General features: G+C 34.0%; 1 pseudogene; it reads left to right on the top strand.

Moving 5' to 3' along the window:
- Positions 1–614: 614 nt before the first annotated feature.
- LOC149531400 (putative aldo-keto reductase 3) overlaps positions 615–19,616 on the top strand; it is a 49,002-nt pseudogene continuing 30,000 nt past the window's right edge.

Raw genomic sequence — 19,616 nt, forward strand, 5'->3', positions numbered from 1 at the left:
TATTTCTACCTGACAAATTCCTAGGTCTAGATGGTTTTACTGCATTGTTCTACCAAAGTTGCTGGAATATAATTGGATGGGATTTATTGGCGGCTGTTGAAGAATCTAGAAGATCTAAACATATGTTGAAATATTTTAACACTACCAATATTTCCATTATTCCAAAAATTAAGGATCCCCAAACTTTTGTAGATTTTTGATCAATTTCTTTATGCAATTTATCCTATAAGATTATAACTAAAGCCATATATCTTAGGATTCAACATCTTATTCCAAGTATTATTTCTCCAGAACAAGGTGGATTTGTCTCGGGAAGGGAAACCATGGAAGGGGCTCTCGTGGCTCATGAAGTTCTCCACTCTATTAATTCAAGCAATTCTTCAAACTTTGTTATTAAACTAGATACGATGAAAGCTTATGATAGAGTTTGTTGGAAATTTTTGCTTCAAGTTCTTGATAAAATGGGTTTTTCAAAAAATTGGTGCAAATGGATTAAGGCATGTATTTCAGGAGTTTGGTTTTCACTGATCATTAATGGTAAGCTTGTGGGTTTTTTTCCTTCTACACAAGGGATTAGACAAGGGGATCCTTTATCCCCAGCCTTATTTATTATCATGGCTGAAGTGTTTAGTAGGGCCATTTCACACCAACATGTGTTGCAGAAATCGAAAGGAGCTCTTATTTTAGGTACAAACATATCTATTACACATTCTCTTTTTGTGGATGACACTCTTTTGTTTGGGTTGTCAGATGTCCAGGAAGCTCGCCATATTCTTTATACCCTTGATCTCTACTCAGATGTGTCTGGTCAAGCTATTAATGCTCAGAAATCCAAGATTTATTTCTTCAATACTAAGAAAATGGTTTCTGACAAAGTTAAACAGATCTTGGGTTTTTCGGAAGACTTTCTTCCCTCAGTATATTTGGGTATTCCTTTCTTCATGGGTTCAAATAGATCTTCATATTGGTCTTTGATTATTCAACGTATTCAGAGTAGAATTGCATCTTGGAAAGTTAGATGGTTGTCACTAGCCAGAAGAATTTTGTTAATCAAATCAGTTCTAGCCACAATTCCTAATTATTTCATTGTTGTCCTCAAGATCCCACCTAAAGTGTTACTTACAATTCAAAAATTGATTAAGGGTTTCCTTTGGTCGGGTGATATGAATGAATCTCGTAAGATTCCACTTATTTCATTACAAGATATGTCACAGATTCCAAGTGTTGGAGGGGTAGGAATTCATGATCTATCTATTAGAAATGAAGCATTTGGTGGGAAATTGATTTGGCACATGTATTGTAAGTTTTAGTCTATTTGGTGCAAAATTATGCAGCAAAAATATCTAGATAAAAATGATCCTTCTAGAATCCTTACTATTTCAAATCCTCCAAAAGGCTCGGTTATTCAAGATTTCATGATAGCTTCTCACAAAATCATAGAAGACTACATCTCTTGGGAAGTCAATAATGGCTTAAATATTAATTTTTGGAATGATTCTTGGAATGGTCAAATTCCACTTTCTAAGAGTGCAATCTCATTGAATGTTATCCAAGTTGCTAAGCTTCACTGGAGATCCCAATTAAATCATTATGTGGAATATGTCTATGTATTTCCAAAGAAAATAGTTTGGAAGGATCCCACTAAATTACCTCTGTCACTTCAAGAAATCACTCAATTTCAAAATATTTTGAATTCAAGGCAAGTTTTTTTTTTTCTGAAGTCCAACATTAGATTTTTTGGGCTCTAGCTAAGGATGGAAATTATTCAATGAAAGAGGGGTACAAAATTTTACAACATAATGGTTTGAATAAACCTACTTCTAGATCTTTTTTATTTTGTTGGAATCCTGTTGTTCTTCCTAAAGCAGGTTGTTTCTCATGGCTAGCACTTAAACACATGATTTTAACTAGTGACAGATTGAATAGACTACATGTTGCTCCTCCTTTTAAATGTGTTCTTTGTGAGGAACAAGAAGAAACTATGGATCACCTATTTGTTACATGTTTATTTGCTTATCAATGTTGGTGCTTTATTTTGAGTAAACTTAATTATCTTACTCCTTTGCCAAACAATCTTTGGGATCTCTTTCAAGCCTGGCCACTTCTTTATCAAAAAGCATTGTTTGCAAATCTTTGGAAATGCATACCAACCTTGGTAGTTTGGGCTATTTGGTGGGAACGTAATAAGTGTTTTTTCAGAAAGGAATGCCTACCATTAGACATTGTTTTGATTGGTATTGAAAAATTAATCTCAAAAGTGACTAATTCCAGTCTAAAAGTGATTAAATTCAACCTGATTGTGACCCATTGGGATTCCCAAATTGTCCAACATTGGAAACAAATATTCATACCAAATGGGTGGAAAATTAGCTACTCACCCACATATCTCTTACCTAGAGAGAATTTTTGGAGACCCCCATCATATGGTTTTTGGAAGTTGAACTTTGATGGAGCTTCAAGAGGAAATCTAGGTCCATTGGATTTTGGAGCATGTATTAGAAATCCCTCTGGTCAGGTTGTGGCCATCACAGTTTCTCCTTTTCCCATTGATACTAATAACATAGCGGAGGCTCATGCCCTATTGGTCGGGCTTATTTTAGCTAAACAAGGCTATTTCCATAGGTTACATATATAAGGGGATTCTTCAATTATTATTGATGCTTGTATCCATAGGTGCATCATTTCTTGGAAACTAAAATATGTTCTTAACCAAATTTGGAGACTTCTTGATGAATGTTTGGATATTTTCATTTTGCATATTTATCGAGAAGGGAATAAAGTTGCAGATTTTTTATCAAATTTGGGTTGTGTTGGGGTTATTGCCTCTACTTTTCATCCTTTACCTTTTATTGAGAAACACAAGGTTCTACAAAATCTTATTCAAGATGACTTGGAAGCCTCTACCTGTTCGGCATCTGAAGTTCATACTTCAGGTGCTGAGTCCAATAAGAAGGTAATTGATGCTGAGTAATGCGGATTAATATCAAATGTTGAGATAGTCTTTAGGTGCTGAGCAGAGCAAGCTATATTTAGGTGCAGAGTAAGCTATGTTTTGGCACTGAGTAAAGAAAAATTGTATCAGGTGTTGAGTTGGTCAGTACAGAGATGGTTGCCGAGTTCAACAAGAAGGTAATTGAAGTGGAGTAATGCTGATAAGTATTAGATGCCTACGTTTAGGTGCCGAGTGAAGCAAAATTGTATTAGGTGCCGAATTGTCTAGAAAACATAGCTGATCCTATTCTGGTATGAATGTAATATATGCTGAGTGAAAAATAATAGGTGCCAAGAATATTTGATATCCTTTAGGTGCCGAGTTAAGGTGCTGAGTTTAGCAGGATTGTTTCAGGTGCCGAGCAGAGTAGATTTTTTCAGATGCCGAGTCAAGGTAATAAGTATTAGGTGCCAAGTTGCCCTAGAAATAGAGTACAATTAGAAATATAGTGATAACCAAGCAAAGCAAGCTCACATTTCCCATTTCAAATTGTAAAGCATTCATCAACTATTTGTACACCTTTTACTCAAAGCTCATTAATGTCGAATTATTTTATCAGAAGCATTTATGATGACACGACATACACAATATATTTTGAGTGTTTCAAATCTATTTATTCTTTGATGACATTTAATTTTTGTTATTGTGATTTGATTTCCTCATGTGGCTAAATCCAAGTCATTAAAATGCATCGTCATTAGTACTCTTTCCAGCTCTTTCAAGGACATTTTTTGTGCGAGCATAGATGGCTTATATCATGTTGCACTATGTAATTTATTGCATGAGGAATGACATCTTCATTTATCTCAACCTTCAATTGTACATATATGAAAGAGTTCGATTCTGTGATCCATGTTCATGTTTGTGTTACAAGATGAATTATGGGTGGGATATTGCTCTGGCTTGTGAAATGTGTCACAAATAGCATTTTGTCATCATGCCAAAGACTTCTCATATCTGCTTGCCACCAGCATTGGAGGAAACTATGTTATCGAGTATTATTACGGATGAGGTGTTGAACCAAATGTTTTTAATTTATTCACTCATAGTCCAAAGAGCTATTCGGCATATCATTGGTGAAGAGTTTTTATATCCTTCAACACTTCTATTTTTCTACCCGTCTCAGCTCATTTCAATTTTCCTTTCCAATGCTATGGATCTCCTGTAGTCTCTTGAAATGCTTCAAGCTTTGGCCCATAAGGTAATCTAACCTCACTACTTGGTTGATAAAAAATCGATTTTGGCTTTGAAAAAGTATGGCTTATGGAATGGAGTGGCATTAGTTGGTGGTTTGTTCTCACATTTTCAACTTCTGCACAAACATGAATTTTATGTTGTTTTTGAGGCACTTAAGCAAGCTATAGACACTAACAGTTTCATTTATTTAAAACATGCTCTGCCACCTGAACCAAGATTAATGGGTGTTCAATTGGTAGAACAAATAAAGATAGTGGGTCAGGCTATGATTGATTTGCAGAAGGAATCTAATATTTCAAACTCGAGGGGTATGAATGTAGCTTCTGTGCAGCCGATTGAACATAATTTTTCGGATTTAATTGATGAGGTTAACTCAGATTTGGATTCGATTCATGGCACTTCAGAGTTATGTTCTAGCTAGGGACCTCTTCCTGGTGAGCTAGGGTCAATTGAAGGTGGATTTGTGTCTGATTAGGAAGATTTGCAAGATAAGTGCTAGTTGCTAGGATAAGCTTTTCATGAAGATAGTGCTTGGAAAAGACCAAAGAAATCAATGTCAAGGCACTCTTTGGTTAATTGATGTGTGATAGTTGATACAACCTTTGTAATTATTTGCTTAAACTATATAAATCTATGTATATATTAAGGATGATTCTGGGTTTTCTTCACTGATTCTTTCCCAGTTGACCTCGTCGAATCAGAATTAATAAAATATTATAGTGGCTTGCCACTTTTTCTTTAAAAGAATAAAATAAAAAATAAAATCTTAAATGATAAGCCAAAATACTAGCCATAATCCTAGAAATTTTATATTTTGTGCCCTGATCATAATGTTAATTACTTTACCCTAATTCTAAATGGAAAACTCTAAATCCTAACCTAAACCACAATCTTAAATGTTAAATCGTAATTGTTAATATTGAACCTTAATCAGAAATGCTAAGACATAATCCTAAACATAAATATAAATGTCAAACACTCATATTAAATCCTAGAAAATACATAGCATAATCCCAATCATATTTCTAATTGTGATGTAAACTCATACCATAATCTTTAGCCTAGCCCTAATTCTAAATGCCAAACGATGATTATAGATACTAGACCCTAATTGCTCAATAATTGTCCTAAATGCTGAAATCTAAATTACTAAACACTAAATCCCAATCTTAACCATAATTAAAAATCCTAATCCTTAAAGCTAGCATGTGATCATAAAATATAAACCCTGATTCTAATCTTAATTTTTAAACACTAATTCTAAGTGCTAAACTCTAATCTTAAACTATCATCCATAAATCCTAAATCTTAACCTAAACCATAATTCTAAATTCTAATGCCTAATCTTAAATGATAAGCCAAAATACTAGCCGTAATCATAGAAATCTTATATTTTGTGCCCCAATCATAATGTTAATTACTCTACCCTAATTCTAAATGGATAATCCTAAATCCTAACTCAAACCACAATCTTAAATGTTAAATCTTAATTGTTAATATTGAACCTTAATCATAAATGCTAAGATATAATCCTAAATATAAATATAAATGCTAAACACTCATATTGAATCCTAGTAAATACATACCCTAATCCTAATCAATGATATAAACCCATACCATAATCTTTACCCTAGCCCTAGCTTTAAATGCCAAAATATGATTATTAATGCTAGACCCTAATTGCTCAATAATTGCCATAAATGCTAAAATCTAAATTGCTAGACACTAAATTCCAATCTTAACCATAATAAAAAATCCTAATCCTTAAAGCTAGCACATGATGCTAAAATGTAAACCCTAATTTTAATCCTAATTTTTTAAACACCAATTCTAAGTGCTAAACTCTAATCTTAAATTATTCTTGATAAATCCTAAATCTTATTTTTTAAATTTAAATTTAAGTTGATTTATTAATAGTTTTTTGGAGTATTATTTTATAATTAAGCTTAAATTTGGTTAAGTTAACTTAAGTGAACTTATTATTTTAGTAGTGTTTACTTAAGTGTTTAACTTTATTTTAGTGTTAGTGTTCTGGTTCTATTTGGTGTAGATTAAGATTAAATTAAATTTATTATTAGAGTCTGTTTTTAGATTTATTTTTTTGGATTAATTTAGATTCCAAGAAATGACATTTAACATTCACTTTTATTTAGTCTTCATTTTCAATATTATTTAAGATGATATTTAATTTCATATAATGTTAAAGTAGGTTTTGTTTACTATACTTTGTAGAGTTATGCATGTTTACATGATGTCAACAATGTTTCTTTAATCTAAATATATTCTCTCATCTTTTTGTTATATTCAAGTAGTTAAATACATATTAGATGTAAATTGATATGCTTTTAAAGATGTATATTTATATAATTGATATTTTAAATTTATTTTTTAAATAGTAATTTTATGAATTTTTATTTTGTTTACATATATGTAGATTATATTTGATGGATGCACCCTCACCCCACCCCCTATCCCACCCTTGCCTCCACCCCCTCCATCTCTACCTCCACCTCCACACCCACCTCTGTGACCATCTAGTCCTTCTCCAACACCTACCATAGAGGATCTTAGGGAGAGCATGAGGCACGACCTTCATGACCTCATGCAAGAAATTCAAAGCATTAGGTGCGAGGGCCATCACACCTTCCCTATTGGGCATTTTGATAGTGACATCAATAGCTTTAGACTATGGAGGCAAAACATGTGTGCCTTCTATTCTGATGACCTATCATATAAAGAGGTCCATCAACTCAAATTACAAAAAGGACATTTTAAAAGATATTTTATAAACCTAAAGATAGGTCTTGAGATAAGAGATAAGAAACCTTGCATATCTGTTATATATCTATTATATGGTGCACACATCCTTGTCTATCACAACACTTTTGGGAGAAAAAATACGGCAATGTCTATACAGCCACGAAAATGCACTTCCATACGAAGGAGAGGACTTAGTCAATTTTTTAAAAAGTTAGAAAAAGCAATGTAAAAGAAGTGCATTTTCGTGGCTGTATAGCCACGGGCAAAAAATACCATCCAGGTGCCCATGTACTTCCTTAAGAAACTAATGGCTGAGTTTGAAACCCAATTTTTTGATATTAGAGCATTTCAAGAGTTGGTGGAAGGATGCCTTAGGATAGCCTAGGGAAAAGCTTAGTGATAATACAAGGAATCACAAATGTCCTCAGCCTTTTGTTCCTCTACTTGCACCAGTTGTCCCAACACCTCTCCATCATCAAGTAGTGTCATATGCTCTTACTTCATTGAGTTCCCTTTTAGGAAATTTAGTAGGCAAGTGGATGCAGGTGACATATATTCATCCACTTGGACATGTTTGTACCAATTGTGGAGGTATATGCAAAGGCCCCAGGGCAATGCCAATGCAACACAAGATGGCCATGATGTTGAGGGAACTAGTTTTGATTATGAGGCATACACTTCTCATGGTGGCAGTAGTGATGAGATTGATGTTGAGTCATCTTTTGACCTTGTTTGTGGAGAGGTAGAGAGCTAGGAGAAGTAGGTAAAGATTTAATTTTAAAATTTATAGAGTACATTATTATTTTCTTTCTACATATATGCATAATTGTATTAACCATATTAATGTATGTTGATTTTCAATTAACAGAGGATGGATGATACTAATCCTCCTAGGAGATAGTATAGCCTTTTTTCGATACCTTCAAATGTTGGCATCCCTCATACAGTATGGAATTTGAATTACACTATGAATAATGTACATTGGAACTCAACTTTAATAACATGTGCTCATATATTCTTTTTATTTAATTTTGTAGGGATTTTGATTTGTTACATAGTCTGATGCTTGTACATGTCTTGATCCATCAACCACTGAGGCACAACCTCAAATACCTACAGTATGATATTTTGAAGACAAATAATTTGTACTATTTTTTTGTACACATTGTTATTAACTTATCTTCAACTTTGATTAGAATGTATAATAATATATTTTTGTTTTACGAATAGGAGATGGATCATACTTTTCCATATAGGCTCCAATATAGTTTATTTTTGACTCCTTCATCTTTTGCCCATTTTAGACATGTTGATGATCATCATGGTAGCATATCTCTAGACATATTTGTGACACTGGCTACTACTCAAGTATGATATATATATTTTTATTTCAAAAAAATGTAGTGTAAATTATGTACTTTTAAAATTACATACTTTGTAATTTAGGTATATATAATTTTGACTCAAGGTTTATGTATCCATGATTTTAGGACTATGTTGCCATGGGTGTTGCTAGGACTACAGGACTAAGCCAGATGGAGGTACAAACATCATCCTTTTAGGTTAGTATTGTGATTTATACATAGTTCATTATGATCTAAGTTATCAAATTTTTAAAATTTATGTACTCTATTATAGGACCTTGCCATTGCCACACTTGGTAGCTTTGATAGTGCACCTCTTCTTGTTATAGAGGGACACATATCTCAGGTGATATTATTTTGAATAAGTACTCAATATTTTAATTTATTTGCAAGCTAGATTTTGAAATTCATTTTAATTAAGCTTGTACATATTGTCTTCTTAGGATATGACACATGATTCCAACAGTATGCCTTGCATGATGAGACACGTCATGTTACACATGATGATCCATTTTAGTCCTCTTTGCATTGAGTAAAGAGGACTGCAAATCAGATAGATTAGGTCTTTTGGCACCTTTAGATTGTGTTTTATGACACATACTATTTATTCCAATACACTTTGTATTAGCGCGCGCGCGCACACACACACACACACAAAAGCACACACACACACACACACACACACACACACACACACACACACACACACACACACACACACACACACACACACACACACACACACACACACACACACACAAACTTCATAGATCATGTTATGGCATGTTAAACCATGTTATATATGTTTACAACTTAGATTATCATGCTAGTGTATCTAGTATAGATTATTATGTTATCATGTTGTAAGTATGAACCATTTTCTTTATTCTGACATATTTTATTCATGTTATGACACATTTTGTTAGTATATGGTATATCAACAATAATTTTAATGATTTTAATTAGATATAGGATCATTAATTTAAACACGTTTGAATGTAAAAGTAATGGAAAAATATAGGTCATTACTTCAATTGACAAAAAAATTTATATCAAGTGCACGCCTTTAACTTTCAAATACAAGTGAACTCCTATATTTTACACAATTGAACTCATATATTATTTAAAAAAGTGAAGTCATATAAATTTAAAATAAGTGAAGTCATATATATGTAACACAATGTGAAGGACATAAATAGAAGTGAACTCCTATTTTTAAATGTTTACAACATGTTTCAATTTCAAAATTAAATTTTTTCTTGAACACATTTATTCAAATGAGGTCCTACAAAATAAAATTTTAAAAGAATAACACAATTTGAACTATTAATAAAAGCATAAATTAATAAGAGCTATATGTATTATGTAAATATGTGTAATGTATGTACTCACTATATGTAATTGCACAAGATGTTGATGTTGGACCCACCATAAACATTTTAATTTGCATAAGTTCTACTTGAGACCTAAAAAGGAGGTATATAAGTTCTCTAATTTTCTATTGACAATGCATACACACATTTAAATTATATAAATACATATATATAAAAAGAGCACAATAAAGAGAAAACTTACATGTGTGTATGTTTTAGTCACCTCACTGTACCATTTGCATCCTCTCTCTTTTGCAATGCATCTATGATTGCCTCGTGGTCATCCATTGAAATTGTCCATAATACCTTATTGGTAGGTCTCCCTTTGTATCTTTCTAATTTGAAATTCATTCCCACAACCAAATGGGAATAGTGTAAAATCTTCTTTTCTGATTGGTAGTCTTCAAATGTTGGTAAACCATTTCTTCTTATTAGGTATCTATATAGCTAGGTGCTAGCTACAATGACAGACTCAATTGGATACTCAAAACCATCATTATCTACTTGATGCCATATCAATTTTTTCTTAGGTTCCACACATCTAGCTAGCCAATACTTAGTTTGTTCATCATTATCATTAGGTGCAATAACAACATAAACATGTCCTACAAGAGAAGTTAAAGTACCTAAACAATTTAATCACATGTGTGCATAAATAAATAATATATTAATGACATGTAGTTGAAATATATTAATGTCATGTACATAAATGAATAATATAAATTTCAAGAAGCATGATCACAACAAAATTTAATTAAATTGTGCATACTAGGTTGTATGAGGTCTGGTATACGACCATAGTCTTCTAATGCAAATGTAGCATTTGGGCCTTCATTTACTATATCATCTTGAAAATGTGTGTCAATAGGTGCAAATGATTTATATTGTCAATCTTCAACCCATTCTATATTCTTGCATTCTTCCCATTCACCCACAAGACAAAACTAACAAAAAAAAGCAAGCTCCCTAGTCCATATAGTCCAAGTATTAGAATCCAAACTCCTAAATGAATGTCATTTAGCTGACCAGCTAATTGTGTCAAAGTCGTATCTTGAAAAGATATTCTTCTCTTCAGTTAGGCAAAAGAAATGTTTGATTGTAGAGTTTTGACTTGATCCTATGTATAAATATTTGTTACACTATTCCACAATCTCATGTGCATCTTTGAATTTGGCTTTTTCCCCAAATTTTAATTTCTCTCTGCAAAGGGCTCTCTTAACGCATGCACCAACACCACCATGTTCTCCTTTACCATGTATAGCCTCAAAAAAACTCCACACATGTTGGATATTAGTTTGCCTATGTGTCCCACTCAACCAATAGAACATTCTACCATTATTGAATTGTCTAATGTTGTGCCATTTGAATTTGTCTCTCTTTTAAATTATCATTAAAGATCTTGAAACAATATTGAACAAACTTAGATGAATGAAGTTTATTATCACTCATATATAAATGACACTCTCTTAATTTTTTTGATCCTCCTCTATACTATTAGGTGCAAGCCTATAAACAATATGAACATAAATTGCTACTTGCATTGAATTGTAATATCATGGTTGTACCTCATCTTGTGGTGCACATGTGTAGTTCTATTCAAAGTCAACAACTGAAAGTATAGTACCAATTGGAACAATATTCTTACATATGTGAAATTGTCCATCAAGCCACCTAGCATATTAATATTGTTTAACATATTTTGGTGTATCACACTCTTAAAATCATCCATAAATGCATGAAAACTAACTTTGTCTATAACTAGATCACACCTTCTTCCAATCTTCCCTTCCTTTAATGGATATTCAATAGTTTTGGATCTTTTTATATCAACTAATGGTTGTCCAAAGGTAGTCAAAGAATTTTCATACAAACATTCATCTAACAAAGAAAGATTGGCACACATGTCACATGTACTAGAAATACATGCATTGAAAAGAAAATACTGGTCATTAGGTGGCTTACACAACAAATCTCATATAAAATCCTTTCTAGTTTTCCTACAACATTTCTTTACTATGCATGGTACCACGTATAGATCGAAATACATCATAATGGTAATGAAATTGAACATGAGTTTTACAGCAAAATGTGATTCTTTCCTTGTTAATCCATGAATACCATGGTTTACACTTTTCAAAAAATCTTTGTGTTGGAAATATTCAAGATAAGGTAGGTTACTGAGAGGGGAGGGGTGAATCAGTAACTTATAAAACTTTTATCCTATTCGGCATTTTAACTTTTCACCATTCATTCATCTAAACTACTGCATAACTGAAGAAACAAACATTCATTACACATGTACACAAAGATTTGGTGACCCAGAAACCTTTCAAATAGAAAGTAAAATTGGGGTGGGGATGATACACACAAAACTTCAATACTGCAGTATAAAGTTGGCCCAGGTTAAGGCTTACAATGATCACTTCTGGTGATCTGCCCTGTTAGGAGCAAGTAAGACTACTAGATCCACCCCGATAGAGGATTTACAAACATACAGTGAAGTATGCACTCTGTTAGGAGATTTACAAAAAGACTATTAGGTCCACCTAGTTAAAGGATTTATGAATTGATTCACCTATTAGGATGAAGCAGTGGATCTATCTACAACTGTTTTCTGATAAGATCCTTATTGCATTGATCACCTAATGTGATAGGTATAGCTTTTCTGCTCCTATGTTAACTTTGCTGTATTCCCTTTTATTCTACTGTTGATTCGCTTTCACTTTTCTCAAAATATATCAATACCTTCTTCATATGCGAATATTACTCTTATTTCTACACATCATACCATACTATAAATGATATCATAAATTTCATATATACCATTCCAATATTTACAACTACAAGGTCAGCTAAAACATAAGTGAACAAAACATTACTGAGTCGGCCAGATAGTAGAAAACTTGGGTTCCTCAAGCTGACTTGGTGACCTTATGATACTCGACATCTACTGTATTACTCAACATCATCATGCACTCAGTAGAAGTAGAGGCTCAATTCATACTAGCCACACAATACTGCTTGGGACTTGGTAACCATTGGTGACTCGATAGATATAGTGTCACTTGGTAAAAGCTAACTTCTTCATTTACCTTGTTGTGCTCGGTGAACACTGAGTCCTTCATTTACCTTCCTATGCTTGGTGAACACTGATTTCTTTATTTATCTTCCTTTTTCTGGTGAACACTGAGTTCTTTATTTACCTTCCTTTACTCGGTGAACACTGAGTTCTTTATTTACCTTCCTTTACTCGGTGAACACTGAGTTCTTCATTTACCTTCCTTTGCTCGGTGAACTTGAGTTCTTCATTTACCTTGCTTTGCTTGATGAACATTGAGTTCTTCATTTACCATGCTTTTCTCGGTGAACACTAAGTTCTTCATTTACCTTGCTTTGCTCGATGAACACTGAGTTCTTCATTTACCTTGCTTTTCTCGATGAACATTGCTGAACTGCCCATTCACTCGGTAACCTCTAGAATGCTCGGTGAGAACTGTTTACCTGCTGAACTTATAAGGTAACCATTGAATGCTTGGTATATACTATAGACTAAGTGATGAGCTTGGTAAGCATTTAGAACTAAATAATTGTTTGCACTAATGACAAATATATCATAATTCCAACAATCTCCCCCTTTGGCATTAGTGACAAAAACACTTATGAGCCAAAACTTATGTGCAAAATTTGACGTCTTGATTTACATATATCTCCCCCATACAATATGCACATAGTATTTGCAAATATGTTTATCTTTACACATGGCTTCCTTATTTACATATGTCTCTATTTCTTCTTTTGGTACTCTATCTACCCCTTTTTGACAATAATGCCAAAGTAAACAATATGTATTTACATAGAAACACCAAAATAAGAGATAAACTCAAAATGTACCTTGAGAATAAGAGCCAAAGTCTTATCCCAATTTTCTTGCAAATTTTTGCAGGTGGAGAGTGCTATCTAAACTTTAGTTGAAACTTCAATCACATGATCTGCAACTGAGAAATTTTTGTCATGGATCAATGTTTTGGAGTAGGCAATATGTTTTTGCATTGTGTCCATGATAGGAAGAATCATATTCTAAATGTCAATCAATGTAGATCTGATCCTTGCTTCCTCTCTCAACAATTCTGCCTACTTTTCTGACAAAAAATTGATTTTGAGATGATGGGATGAACTTGAATTGGGGTCAAGTTGCAGCATTTGGGTACTGACCTTCATATCCTCATCAATTTTATTCAAATTTTCTTTGATTTCCTTGGTGTACTCGGTAACATCACAAATTTTGGCAAAAAGTGAAGTTACATTATTAAAAGAATTTTCAATATTGACCAAAATTGTGGACAATTCTACTTATTTTATTGCAATATGCTGAGCAATGTGCTCAAGCACCTTATTCTCAAATTTTCTTTTAGTCTTTTCAATCAATTTTTCTTGGCCAGAGGTGTCCTCGTTGAATTTATTTACAACCTCTTCTAACTGAATCAAAATGTGTTGAGTAGAATCTACTTCAACACCTATAGCTTCTGTAATTATATTTTTGTGATGACTGGATTGACCTTGGGAATAGACACAATAGTGGAGATGGAAGGACTAGCAGTGAAAACTGGAATACTTGAGGATTGAGTGCCAATAGGAGTATTTATCGAATAAAAAATTGGAACATTTCCCAAAAATGATGGTACACTTGATAACATAGTATCTGATCTAACTGGATTTGAAGTAGATGCAGATAATGTAGACAAAATTGTAGAACAAGCTGGAATATTTATAATGGGAGGACTAACTGGTGAAAAAATTGGTGCTAATGTAGTTGACAAAATTGTGGAACTTACTACTATACCGATTGAAGATGATGGAGTTGAGGAGGTTGGCTCAGTAGCTGAAGGAGAGGGCTACAGCTCGGTAGATGAAGTGGTAGACACTTCCATTGATGATACCTGGAGCTGTGATGAGGTAGGTGTAGATGATAAATCTGATGTGGATGTTATCAAACCTGCTGAATTGACTCCAAGCTTGATGATGTGACAATTTTAGGTGGAGAGTGAGGAAGGGATGCAATGACTGCTGCTGCAATTTTTACTCGATCATCTTCCTCCTTGTCTTCTCCCATTAATGCATGTAGCTCACCTGGTGAAACTGTGATAGATGGAGAGCCATCAATGTCCTCACTATCACTATTGTCATCATCCTTGATTTCTACTGGGTCTTCACTGGGCTTATGCAGATGATAGATGTTTTTCCTTATGTTTGTAGCATCATTTAAAACATGCTCAATGTCTTTGATCAAAATTAAACATGTGTGAAATCTGATCATCATTTTGCCTTCATGGTTTTTCATTGCAGTTTTTACTTCTGCTCCAGTGAGACTTGGTTGAAGATTCTTCAGAGATTGCTCATATATGTCTTTTACTATTTGGGTTGCTGACTCCCATCTCGATTGCAATCTCTCCAGTAGTTCCTTTGAGATTTCAGAGGTAAGCTAGTCTGGGGAGTATTTTCATTTACCCATCTTGTTTAGTACCAGTTCCTCTATCTACATTTTCTTAGCATCTATTCTAGTTTCAAATTTCAATGCTTTGAAATTTGTGATGCCAACTCCTTCTTCCAATTGTTTGAGCCTTTCCTCAAATGTAGCTGTAGGCTTGACCAATATAGGTTCCTGCTTACCTTTTCTAGTCCTTCTGGTAAATACTGCAGTGGGCTTCCTTTTAGGTTTGGTAATTATTACCTTACCTTTCTTCTTCGAAGGTTCTTCTTTAGTTTCTTGTTCTTCTTTTTCTTCTTCACCTCCTTCTTCTTCATTATCTCCTTCGTCCTCACCTTTTCCTTCTATTAGCATAAGAGGGCCAGATGCAGTTTTCAATTTTGCTATCTTCCTCTTACCTTTTCTTATGGCTTGTGGTAGCTTGATTTCAAGCTCAATTCTGGCCTTTGCTTCATCATAGGTTCCAAAAATTTGTAGCCCTGGGTCTACTAGCTCATTTACCAGTGCTTCTATGATGTCTCTGGCTTCATCAATATTTACCTCATAGGGAAGAGGTTTTACCCATGCAACTCGGGGTCTGACTACTTGGATGTACACCTTATCACAGTCAACCATGAAGCATACATCATCTTTGTAATCTTCAACTAACTTTGGTGGAATCCAGAACCTATTATTCATTCTCTTCTTGAAATCTTTAAAATAGTTGTCCATGATGCTATCAAAATTTTCACCCATCTCTGCTATAAACTCATTTATTTGATATAAAATTGGAATGTCTTTTCTCCATACGACAGTTCCTTTAGATGGAAAGAATTTTTGAATGTAGAAAAATAAACAAATCAATAGAGAACCAAATTTACAAGAGTTTTTCTTAGAAGTCCTTATACTATCCATATTTTTATTCAATTATTTTAGCAATACCTCGGACAGATCAAGTTCAAGGTTTTTCTTTACAACCTTGAGGGCTAAATCCATAGCTTCACAAGGTACACTATTCAATCTACTGGAACTGTATAATTTGTATGCAATTACATGAATGCCGAATCTTAGTTTGACATCAGATAGAGTGTTTACCTTTAAACCTCTACCGTCCCATTCAGTTAGGGTTTTCCTTTGTAACTCCTCCAGACTTAGGTTTTTGGTGGTTTTGGCTTTGTTGAGCATAGGGAGACCCATGATTTTGTGAATCATTTTCTTAGTGATTAGCACTGGCTGCTCTAACCATAATTGTCCATTATGTACCCGAATCAAGATATACCTAATCTATTTGGTTTGGAAGTTTCTCGGCATATGCAAGATATGAGTCAATCCTTTGGTTTCAAGATGTTTGAATTCAGGTTTCAAAGAGCCATCTACACTCATTTCACCTAGGGCACTGTCCATTTCTAGGTTTCTAATTTCTTGAATAGAACATTTGAAATGAGTACGAATATCATTGATAAGAAGTACCTTAGGGGGTATTTGTGATTGAGCTCTAGTTGGGTCAAGTGATTCTGTAATGGTTGGAACAATCTTGGAATTGGGCATTTTCCATTCTGTACCCTTTACTAACATCTCTGAACCTCTTTTTGCCTTGCTGTTATTGGTGCTTATGGATGCCATAGCTGCTCGGTAAATATAAGAAAATCTTGAACAAATCCTCCGCTTGAAATTCGCTTGGAATCACTTGGGATTTTCTCTAGATTCACTGGAAATCTTTTAGCTTTGAGTATTCTTAGGTCACAGTGAAAAATGAAATCGAATTCTGCCCTTTTGATGAAAATGTTGTCATTAATGCTCGATACGAAGGTAGATGAGATGACATAGTGCTTGCCAGTCTATCATCGCTCTACTCGGTAAAGTTTTGCAACTTGGTGATCAAACAAAATCTTTGATACTCCTGACCTAGCTCGATAAAGTCTTTAACCAACCTTGCTTGGTAAATGCAACACGGTGAATGATAACTTTCCTTTGGTTCTTGAACCTGAAATACTGATTTGATCATTTGTACTCTTTCACTCTAGAACTGCTTGAGATATGGCTTGATGATGTAGTTCTTGATTCTTCTTACATCTAATAGGAAATGGTGGAGTCACCCATTTCTTGAGTGACATAACCATCATTTGAACTGTCTTGCTTGGTAGATTTAGGAATCCATTGTTGTCTCATCTGCTTTCGAATGTTATCAGCTTTAGCTTTCTTTTCATCTTCAATTCTTTCAGTATTCATGCAATTCTTGGCTATATGACCAAGTTCTGTACATGTATAACATCTTATTGTTGTGTCTCTTTTCCTTAAGTGATGCCTTGAGCAATCTTTTCCAACATGTCCATATTCTCCAAAATAGTGACATCTGCACCAAGTATTGTAGTCCCATCCAAAGATTGTTTTGACAAGTTGTTCAACTGGATTGAATGATTTGGATCTGCATTGGAATGCCTTGTGACCATGTTTCTTGCATTTGTGACATTTTCCTTAAAATTTTGGTTTTTCTTTGCATTCATTAGCTTTGTGACCATGCTGATTGCAGTTGAAGCATTTGCCATTGAATTTTCATTTTTCATTACTCCAACATTTGTTTGATGTATGACCTATCTTGCCATAGTGATTGCAAGTGGGTCTTTGATTCCCTTGGGCACCTTGTTTGGAGGATTCACCTTCTTCCTTGTATCCAAGACCAGCTTTACCTTTTTGTCTATGAAGATTCTGCTCATGTTGTTGATTCAATTGGTTGATGTCTGTTTGAGATTTCATCATTCTTTCATTGACTTTCCTTCCAGTGATCAAGTCATTTTCCAAGCTTTCATTGATTTGTCTCTCAGATCTCAAATCACTTTGTAAGCTTGCATTGATTTGTCTTTTAGTGATTAAATCATTTCTTAAACTTTCATTCTTAGATCTTAGATTCATAACTTCTTCATTTGCATTAGATAGTTGACCTACAAGATTTTCATGCTGAAGGAATTGATTATTTCTTACCTCCAGGTCTTCATTTGCCTTGTTTCTCTACTCCAAAACTTCACATAGCCTGATGGATTGGATTTCTTGTTCTCTTTTAAGCTTCCTTACTTCTTCCTATAGAGAACCATTTTTGGCTAGGAGTTCCTTGATTGCTTCATTAGCTTCATTTGAACCGCTTGAAGGTAAAAGGTCTTCAATCTTTTCTTCAACATACTGATGATCATTCATTTGTCTTGCAAGTTCCTTCCTTCTTTTTAGAGATTGAGAAAGATGCTCCTTTTCTTCTTTGATTTGAGCCATGGCCATTTCCAGATCTAGCTTTTCATTTTCAGTAGATTTGTCAAGTCTGAATATCTCCATTGTCCTTGATCTTTGCTCAAGCTATCAAAATTTATCCTGAGAACCACAAAGCTCTGATACCAATTGTTGAAAATATTCAAGATAAGGTAGGTTACTGAGAGGGGTGGGGTGAATTAGTAACTTATAAAACTTTTATCCTATTTAGCATTTTAACCTTTCACCATTCATTCATCTAAACTATTGCATAACTGAAGAAACAAACATTAATTGCACATGTACACAAAGATTTGGTGACCCAAAAACCTTCCAAATAGAAAGTAAAACTGGGGTGGGGATGATACACACAAAACTTCAATACTGTAGTATAAAGTTGGCCTGTTAAGGCTTACAATGATCACTTCTGGTGATCTACCCTGTTAGGAGCAAGTAGGACTACTAGATCCACCTCGTTAGAGGATTTACAAACATACAGTGAAGTATGCACTCTGTTAGGAGATTTACAAAAAGACTGTTAGGTCCACCCGGTTAAAGGATTTATGAACTGATTCACCTATTAGGATGAAGTAGTGGATCTGCCTACAACTATTTGCTAATAATATCCTTGTTGCATTGATCACCTGATGTGATAGGTATAGATTTTCTTCTCCTATGTTGACCTTGTTGTATTCCCTTTTATTCTGCTGTTGATTCGCTTTCACTTATCTCAAAATATATCAATACCTTCTTCATATGCGAATATTACTCTTATTTCTACACATCATACCATACTACAAATGATATCATACATTTCATATATACCATTCCAATATTTACAACTACAAGGTCGGCTAAAACATAAGTGAACAAAACATTACTGAGTTGGCCAGATAGTAGAAAACTCGGGTTCCTCAAGCTGACTTGGTGACCTTCTAATACTCAACATCTACTATATTACTCGATATCGTCATGCACTTGATAGAAGTAGAGGCTCGGTAACCATTGGTGACTCGGTAGATATAGTGTCACTTGGTAAAAGCTAACTTCTTCGTTTACCTTGCTGTGCTCGGTGAACACTGAGTCCTTCATTTACCTTCCTGTGCTTGGTGAACATTGAGTTCTTTATTTATCTTCCTTTGCTCGGTGAACACTGAGTTCTTTATTTACCTTCCTTTACTCGGTGAACACTGAGTTCTTTATTTACCTTCCTTTGCTTGGTGAACACTTAG

This window comes from Cupressus sempervirens, chromosome 11, assembly GCF_028749045.1.
Source record: "Cupressus sempervirens isolate cs-2001-9-10 chromosome 11, ASM2874904v1, whole genome shotgun sequence".
NCBI lineage: Eukaryota > Viridiplantae > Streptophyta > Pinopsida > Cupressales > Cupressaceae > Cupressus > Cupressus sempervirens.